This window comes from Durio zibethinus, chromosome 4 (assembly GCF_047325235.1).
Source record: "Durio zibethinus cultivar Kanyao isolate XHJ-2024 chromosome 4, ASM4732523v1, whole genome shotgun sequence".
In the NCBI taxonomy this organism is placed as follows: domain Eukaryota; kingdom Viridiplantae; phylum Streptophyta; class Magnoliopsida; order Malvales; family Malvaceae; genus Durio; species Durio zibethinus.
Window position 1 is genome coordinate 10,181,113 of NC_143165.1, and position 9,294 is coordinate 10,190,406.

Sequence of the window (9,294 nt, forward strand, 5' to 3'; positions counted from 1 at the left end):
TTCCTTTGTTATTTACTATAATCATGTATTCTTTTGAGCATTGATTGGTTATGTTAACCTTCAATCTGATGCAAACAAAATAAATAAAAAGAACTCACAGGTTAATTCAATTGGATCGTAAAGTCGGGAGAAAAAAATCTTGAAAATCAAAAGTTGATTGAAAATTATAGTGTTAAGTTTGGTTTGGATTGATTTTATTTTTTATTTAGTTTGAATTAAGTTTAAGTATTAAATATATTTATTTGGTTTGAAAAGAATTAAAAAAATTTTAAAATTGATTTAAAATTGTATTTTTTCACTTGATTTGAATAGATTTTTTTTATTAGATTCGCATTAAATTTGGATATTAAATATATGTTAAGTTTGCATCTAATTTTAAGTAAGTGAAAAAAAAAATTAAATTGAATAAAATTTTATATTATTTTTAATTTTTATGTATTTTAAAAAATTTATAAAAAAGCATTTTATTTAATTTTAGAAAATCAGTGCTTATTGGTCAGCCGCATTTGATCAATTGGATTTGATAATTCATGTATTTATAATATAAAATATTTTTATAAATATTAAAAATTTATTTATTTATATCGTGTTTTATATAAAAAATATCATAATTTTTGTTGACATTAAAATATAAAATATATATATTTTTATTTTGTTAAATGTATTTATGATTTTTATTAAAATTTTAAATTATGATATCTTCGTATTTTTTGTTTGAATTTTTTTTCGTATCATTTCACCTATGAAAATTTTAGGAATATGGACAACATTTATATTCCCTACTCTCATTAACGTTTCAAAGCCCACATTTGACCCAACCCACAGTCAAGATCTAGCCCAAACTATCCCACAGCCCATTAATATTTCCTAACTCTAATTCCTAAACTGTCATTTACAATCCATCAAGATATAAAACCAACGATCCAACAGCCCATTAATATTTCCTAAACTCTCATTTTCTGTTGCTTTGCTTGCTCCGATTTGAGCTATCCCCAAAATCTGTTTCGCATCGCTCGCTCTGAATTGGAATACTCCATTTGATCTTGCTACTATGTCAGGTAAATCTATTGTTCATTTACTTGGATGTTGGATTATACATGTGTTGGAATCTGCCATTCATTTTCCTCGTCAATCTTGATTCTACATTCTGTTACTCTCTACTTTTGCGACTCTATCAGATAAATCTACTGTTCATTTACTTGAATCTTAGAATATGTGTTAGAATCTACCATTCCGCTATTCATTTTCCTCGTCGATCTTGATTCTACATTTTTAAGTTTTCAGATTCTTTATTATCAAGTTTATTTCTTTGTAGGTTTTTAGATTTTGTCGAATCTTTTCATTCTGATACTCAGTTTCTTGGATTTTTCCGTGCTAATCCCCATACCTGACTAGCAAGGAGTTGATTATGGCAGATTTATAGTCTCCCGATTGTGAGTTTGGCCTAAGATTTAAGAGATCTATCTCCACGCTGGGCATCTGTACTTCTATAGTACAGATGGCTTTAGTGGGTATGTTTCTTAGTCTGTGTCCCTCTCAACACCTATCAAACCAGGGTAAAGCAACTGACATGCTTACTTGTTCATATGTCAAAGGATTGTAAGATTTTGCACGTTGGATTTGGTTATCTTCTTTGATGTATTTTAGATCTATGATGATTCATGTTCTAAGCCTCGATCTGTTGTTCTTGATAGAACAATCTTGATCTTGGGTTGTAGTTTTTATATATGAGATATGAATATCTGCATATGTGGTTGTTTCTCTTTTGATTGCCTGGCCTTGATTCTATGATTAATAGTTGATTTTTAACGTGCAGATCTGCTAAGTTGGGCATGTATTTGTGCAACTCAATCGGTGGTTAAGCTTGTTGAAGATGGGAAAATCAAGCTCAAGCTTTAATCTGCCATCCTTGATAGAAAATTTTTTATTTACATGATAGGTATGTATGAAGTTTAAACATTTGCATTGATGGCCATTTCTGATTTCGCGATTTAGGTTGGTTTTTTGTGATTAATAGTTGCATGTTTTACTATACAAGCCTCTGAAGATTCTGAATAATGGGTGGTCAGTTGATCTGACTCCTGAACAAGAGGTCTTTTTGTATATGTTTAAAGATTTTTGTACATTGAATTTTTACAGGCTACTGATATTGAAATTGCCTGGAAAAGAAGTTCTTTTAACCTGATTTGTTCATTTTACAGGTTGCAGTGATAAAAGATGCAGATTACAAGAGTAAAACATAGTTCAGAAAACACTATACCATGAAGGACTTGGACAGATGTGATTTCTCTCCATTTTGTGGAGGACATTTGCAGGACAGATATGAAGTAAGTTGTTTGAAAATAATTTTTAGCTTTGATATATGACACCCCCTTCTGGTAGTGCATCTGTCTTTGAATATCATTTACAGATCTGCTAAGTTAGCATGTATGTTATTGCAGCTGTTGTTACAGCTTGTTAAAGATTTGAAATTCATGACTTAACCCTGCATGTATGTGATTGCAGCTGTTCTTATAACTTGTTAAAGATTTGAAATTCATGACTTAAGTCTTGATCCGGCTTCCATGATAGAAAATTTTGTCTACATGATAGGCATATCTGAAATTTAATTGTCTTTGTGGTTGTGTCCGATTTACGCATGGTTTCTTGATTAATAGTTGGTGGCTTTGTGCTAGATCTGCTGTGTGTGTATGTGTTTGGATCAATTGTTGCTACAGCTTGGTTAGTTCTGATAATTTGAAACTTAGGAGAAATTTTGTAACACTAACTTCTTTCCCTCAATTTTCACTTTAAAAACTTGAGAAATAGTGGGGCAGGTTTTCAACCTCGTCTGGCTACTCTATTCCCCATTATTCTCCATCATTAAAAGAGAAGCCCCTAATATTGAGTTGTTTTAGCACTAAAATCAGCTGGCCAATTTCTAAATTGGGAAAAATACAAGAAAACAGAAAACCTCCTATCAATAACATCGTAGCTGACATAATAGTTCATCGGAGCAAAAATTTTAAAAATTGAAGATCTTTAGATGCTGCATGAAGCGACCTCATATCTCACAATCTGTTACAACTACTAAATCAGTTCATTCTACTAATAGGGTTTATTTGCTGCTGGAGCTGCAGTCTGTTACAGCTACTAAATCAGAACATTTATACTATTAGAAGGGTTTACTTGCTGCTGGAGCTGCTGATTGAGCTGCCGCTGGAGTTGCTGTCGAAGCTTCTGCTGTAGTTGCCGCTGGAGCTGCTGACGGAGCTACTGACAGAGCTGCCGCTGGAGTTGCCGCCGGAACTGCTGCTGGTGCTACTCCAGAAGATCGCTTTGCTTTTTTTCTTTCAATTTTTCTGTTGTCTTTGATGCTGAAAGAATCAAGATAACTCATATGACTTGCTATTGGTTTCGCTGGATAGAAATTTTTTGGATGCGCGGGATCTATAGCCACAGTGGTATGTTCCTTTTTAACATGCTTGTCCATTTTCATGGTACCACTTGGAATTGGCTTTTTACATCTATTGCACGTAGTATTTAGTCCTGGAAAAAGGAACAATTAAGGTTTATTACCCATTGGTCACAGAAGAAGCAAAGGAAAAGAAAGCAGCCTATTCTAGGAGTGTTAAAAGTAAAGCATCCTGAAGTATTATTCCCTAAGCCCATTAGAGTATATTCCCCCATCAGTGTTCTGAATCAAAGGAAAAGAAAGCAGCCTTCTAGTCGTGCCTAAAGTAAAGCATCCTGAATTTATTCCCTAAGCCCATTAGAGTATTCCATCTGCTACATTGGAATTCACAGCCAAATGTGTCTTTGTTTCAATCACTGTGTAAGTCCCATACAAAGGATAGGTTGGTTCGCTTGAAGAGAATCTTTTCTATGATCAGACCTGACGATGTTGTGTATGAACAGGATCAGAATCTTTGTATGGGGCTTACACAGTGATTGAAACAAAGACACATTTGGCTGTGAATTTCAATGTAGCAGATGGAATACTCTAATGGGCTTAGGGAATAAATTCAGGATGCTTTACTTTTAGCACTCCTAGAATAGGCTGCTTTCTTTTCCTTTGCTTCTTCTGTGACCAATGGGTAATAAACCTTAATTGTTCTTTTCCCATGACTAAATACTACATGCAATAGATGTAAAAAGCCAATTCCATGAGGTACCATGGAGATGGACAAGCATGTTAAAAAGGAACATACCACTGTGGCTATAGATCCCGCGCATCCAAAAAATTTCTATCCAGCGAAACCAATAGCAAGTCGTATAAGTTATCTTGATTCTTTCAGCATCAAAGACAACAGAAAAATTGAAAGAAAAAAAGCAAAGCGATCTTTTGGAGCAGCACCAGCAGCAGTTTCGACGGTAACTCCAGCGGTAGCTCTGTCAGCAGCTCCAGCGGCAACTACAGCGGTAGCTCTGTCAGCAGCTCCAGCAGCAAGTAAACCCTTCTAATAGTATGAATGTTCTGATTTAGTAGCTGTAACAGACTGCAGCTCCAGCAGCAAATAAATCCTATTAGTAGAATGAACTGATTTAGTAGTTGTAACAGATTGTGAGATATGAGGTCGCTTCATGCAGCATCTAAAGATCTTCAATTTTTAAAATTTTTGCTCCGATGAACTATTATGTCAGCTGCGATGTTATTGATAGGAGGTTTTCTGTTTTCTTGTATTTTTCCCAATTTGGAAATTGGTCAACTGATTTTAGTGCTAAAACAACTCAATATTAGGTGCTTCTCTTTTAATGATGGAGAATAATGGGAAACATAGTAGCCAGAGGAGCTTGAAAATCTGCCCCACTATTTCTCAAGTTTTTAAAGTGAAAATTGAGTGAAAGAAGTTAGTGTTACAAAATTTCTCCTAAGTTTCAAACTATCAGAACTAACCAAGCTGTAGTAACAATTGATCCAAACACATACACACACAGCAGATCTAACACAAAGCCACCAACTATTAATCAAGAAACCATGCGTAAATCGGACACAACCACAAAGACAATTAAATTTCAGATATGCCTATCATGTAGACAAAATTTTCTATCATGGAAGCCGGATCAAGACTTAAGTCATGAATTTCAAATCTTTAACAAGTTATAAGAACAGCTGCAATCACATACATGCAGGGTTAAGTCATGAATTTCAAATCTTTAACAAGCTGTAACAACAGCTGCAATAACATACATGCTAACTTAGCAGATCTGTAAATGATATTCAAAGACAGATGCACTACCAGAAGGGGGTGTCATATATCAAAGCTAAAAATTATTTTCAAACAACTTACTTCATATCTGTCCTGCAAATGTCCTCCACAAAATGGAGAGAAATCACATCTGTCCAAGTCTATCATGGTATAGTGTTTTCTGAACTATGTTTTACTCTTGTAATCTGCATCTTTTATCACTGCAACCTGTAAAATGAACAAATCAGGTTAAAAGAACTTCTTTTTCAGGCAATTGCAATATCAGTAGCCTGTAAAAATTCAATGTACAAAAATCTTTAAACATATACAAAAAGACCTCTTGTTCAGGAGTCAGATCAACTGACCACCCATTATTCAGAATCTTCAGAGGCTTGTATAGTAAAATATGCAACTATTAATCACAAAAAACCAACCTAAATCGCGAAATCAGAAATGGCCATCAATGCAAATGTTTAAACTTCATACATACCTATCATGTAAATAAAAAATTTTCTATCAAAAATGGTAGATTAAAGCTTGAGCTTGATTTTCCCATCTTCAACAAGCTTAACCACCGATTGAGTCGCACAAATACATGTCCAACTTAGCAGATCTGCACGTTAAAAATCAACTATTAATCATAGAATCAAGGCCAGGCAATCAAAAGAGAAACAACCATATATGCAGATATTCATATCTCATATATAAAAACTACAACCTAAGATCAAGATTGTTCTATCAGGAACAACAGATCGAGGCTTAGAACATGAATCATCATAGATCTAAAATACATCAAAGAAGATAACCAAATCCAACGTGCAAAATCTTACAATCCTTTGACATATGAACAAGTAAGCATGTCAGTTGCTGTACCCTGGTTTGATAGGTGTTGAGAGGGACCTAGACAAAGAAACATACCCATTAAAGCCATCTGTACTATAGAAGTACAGAGACCCAGCATGGAGATAGATCTCTTAAATCTTAGGCCAAAAATCAGCTCTGGGTAGGAAAGGATGAAGGACGAAAAATGGAAGAGGATGAACTGAGGCAGGCAGTACAAAGAAAACAGCCATCAAACATAAGACTTCGCCAAACAGATCAGTTTGAGTTTGGCAATGAAGAGATAGGGCACATAATCATAGTTTTGAAATCCCTGTTTTGCCCTTGAAAAGACAGATGGCTGATTGTCACTCTACAGTCTGGCCTAAGAGGCCACGCCTATCCATCGATATATGAATATAAAAAAAAAAGTAAAAAAAATTAATTTTCTTTGATTCCTCAAAAATTAATTTGAAATCAAAGAAAAATATAAAAGTAGATTTATAACTAATTAAAATGTAATTGATTTATAATACAATTAGTTTATGATCCATACAATATATAAATTAATTTTATTTATTTAAATATATATAAACACATAAATAAATATTATTTAATTTACATATATAATATATATAATACATATAATAGTTTTGAGTTAATTTGTTAAAAATAAGATAATTATGAAAGAATGTAAATATTAATTAAAATATCAATTATTAAAATTAAAAATATAGTAATAGTAATAATAATAGTAATAGTAATAATGAGCTTTCATAAAAAAAAATTATGTAGACAATTACTTTAATGAGCTTTCATTAAAAAAAAAAAAATTTTACCTCATCGCTTACATCCTTAATATAGTTTCCTTTTCAACCTAAATCACAATCATAAAAAAAGAAAACATTAACAAAAAAAAGGCAATTGATGATTGAAATTGATAAAAAGTGAAAATTGAAAGTACAAAAATAAATTAGAATTTAATCTATAATAGATAATAGGGCAAGGAATTTTTTTTTTTGAAAAAATAGAGTAATATTATATGTTATCATATGTGTCATTATTAGAATATACACATAAGATAATATGAAAGGACTATTTAAATTTTAAATTTTGTAGATACATTTGAAAAAAGCAAGCTTTAAGATAAATTTTATCTAATTTAAATTAGACTTTTTGCCTATAATTCAAAAATTACTTATGTAGATATACAAATAAACAAAATTTATTGAATAATTTTTTATATGTTAAGAAAAACAAAAGTTTAAAAGATAATTTATTACTATGATTGAAAATTTTAAATTCAAAAAATATGTTTTTAGATCATTAGGAAATTTATTTAATTTTAAAAAAAATTTATCTAAATTGAATTTTGTTGTCAACAATTTGAAAATTATTAAAATAGATATTCACATAAGCAAACTTTAAAGTAATTTCTTATATGTCAAATAAAAAAATTATCCATATAAGTGTTCACATAAACAAAATTTATCAAGTGTCTTTATATTCTATAATATAATATCAAAGCAAAATACCATTTTGTTAGCTAAATAAATTAATATTTTATTTATAAAACTTAAAAAATATAAATTGGTTTTACACAAATATGCAATTTATTATTTTTCCATAAATTAAAAACAAATGTAATAGAAACAAAACCACCGCAAAGACTACAAAAATATAATTTATTATTTATTTATTTTCTTGTCACGTGGAGTTTGGGCCAACATGTGTTTAAAAAAGCTTAAACTGTAAATCATAATTATGCATGATTTTTGTCTCATATTCCCCCCAAAAATAGAAGTTTTTAAGGTCCAATAATTGGTTGGTTTGATTGATTTGGTTTTAAAAATAAAAATTAATTTAATCAATTTTTTTAAAAATGTAATCGAAATTGATCAAATTATTTTTAATATAATAAAAAAAAACTAAATCAGTATAAAGTAAGTCGATTTAATGGAAAAATAAAAATTTTTATTATATTTTTCAATAATTTTCAATAATAATTTTAAAACAATTTCAACTCAATAAAACTTATGTTATAATTTTCTATCAATGTCATATTTGTTATTTTTATATATTAATATTAACTTGTTACTCATGCAATGCATGAATTATTTTTATTTTATTTAAATTTAAATAAAAATATAAATTAATATTATTGAATTTTTATATGTTCAAAATATATGTAAAATATTAATATATAATTAAAATATCGAATCATCATAAAAATAAAAATTTTAATTAAAAAATAGATAAAATTTAACATATACAATAAATAATATTGGAGGAAGAAAAAACATCAAGAAGATATTGTAAATAATATTATGAAGTACACCAATAAAGTATTAAAATAGAAACAAAAAGTTTTATCACTTCAAATTAATTTTTTTAATTTATATTATTTTTTTATCATTTTTATACACTTGGAGATTTATATAATTTTAAGATAAGTTTTATTTATTTAAGAAAACTAATGATTTTAGATGTTTAAATAATGTACATGATAATTTACATGTGTGTATTTTTTTTAAGAATTTCAATAATATCATGATCTTTCGCATTTATATGGCTTACAAAATATTTATGCTTTTCAATTGTTTTGAAGTTGAAATCTTATACAAAATTATGTTCTTGTAAAAACTAAAATAAAATAATTTTAAATTTTAAGTAAGTATTAAATCGTAAACAATTATTTAAAAAATTATTGACAAAATTTTTTAATGAATGTTTTTCAAATTTTAAACAGAAGAAATGGATCATTTCCTTTTTATCTCCCCCACGATATGTATATGAAACATGGGATAAAATTAATAAAATAAATAAATAAATAAATATATCATTAACATTTAAAATACCTAAACCAATATGTGATGGATTGAGTATACCCATCTACTTCAGTGAATTCATAACTTGTCTCACATATTACCTTACAATTTATAATATAATATGGTGATACGATACGAATACAATACAAAAATAAAATATGAAAATAACATGGTTTAAAATTATAGTAATAATTATATATGAGTTTAATAAAATAAAAAAAATTATATTTTATATTTTTGTGTCGATACAAATTATGACACATAATTTTCATATAAAATACGGTATGAATATATGAAATTTAATATTTTACAAGACACGAATATATAAATCGTCAAGTTTAATGTAATCTTGTTTCTACTTTTTTTCTCATCAAAACAATAAGAAGAATGTAATGAACTATAAATGGGCACATGCTAACACAATGAAACAAACGTATAATGTTAATAATTATTTGGTTAAAGTTCATCTAATCTCATAA

The 9,294-nt window shown here is 29.1% G+C and overlaps 1 long non-coding RNA gene across 6 annotated transcripts; it reads left to right on the top strand.

Moving 5' to 3' along the window:
• The first annotated feature begins 785 nt into the window (after positions 1 to 785).
• Positions 786 to 5,082, top strand: LOC111288427 (uncharacterized). 6 transcript variants are annotated; one of them, XR_016341525.1, is made up of 4 exons: positions 786 to 1,058; positions 1,316 to 1,511; positions 1,817 to 1,939; positions 2,202 to 5,082. It is a non-coding gene; the product is annotated as an uncharacterized LOC111288427 (long non-coding RNA). The 6 variants fall into 6 exon arrangements; XR_016341522.1 differs by having other exon boundaries at positions 788 to 1,058; positions 1,316 to 1,556; XR_016341523.1 differs by having other exon boundaries at positions 798 to 1,058; positions 1,396 to 1,556.
• Positions 5,083 to 9,294: the final 4,212 nt, after the last annotated feature.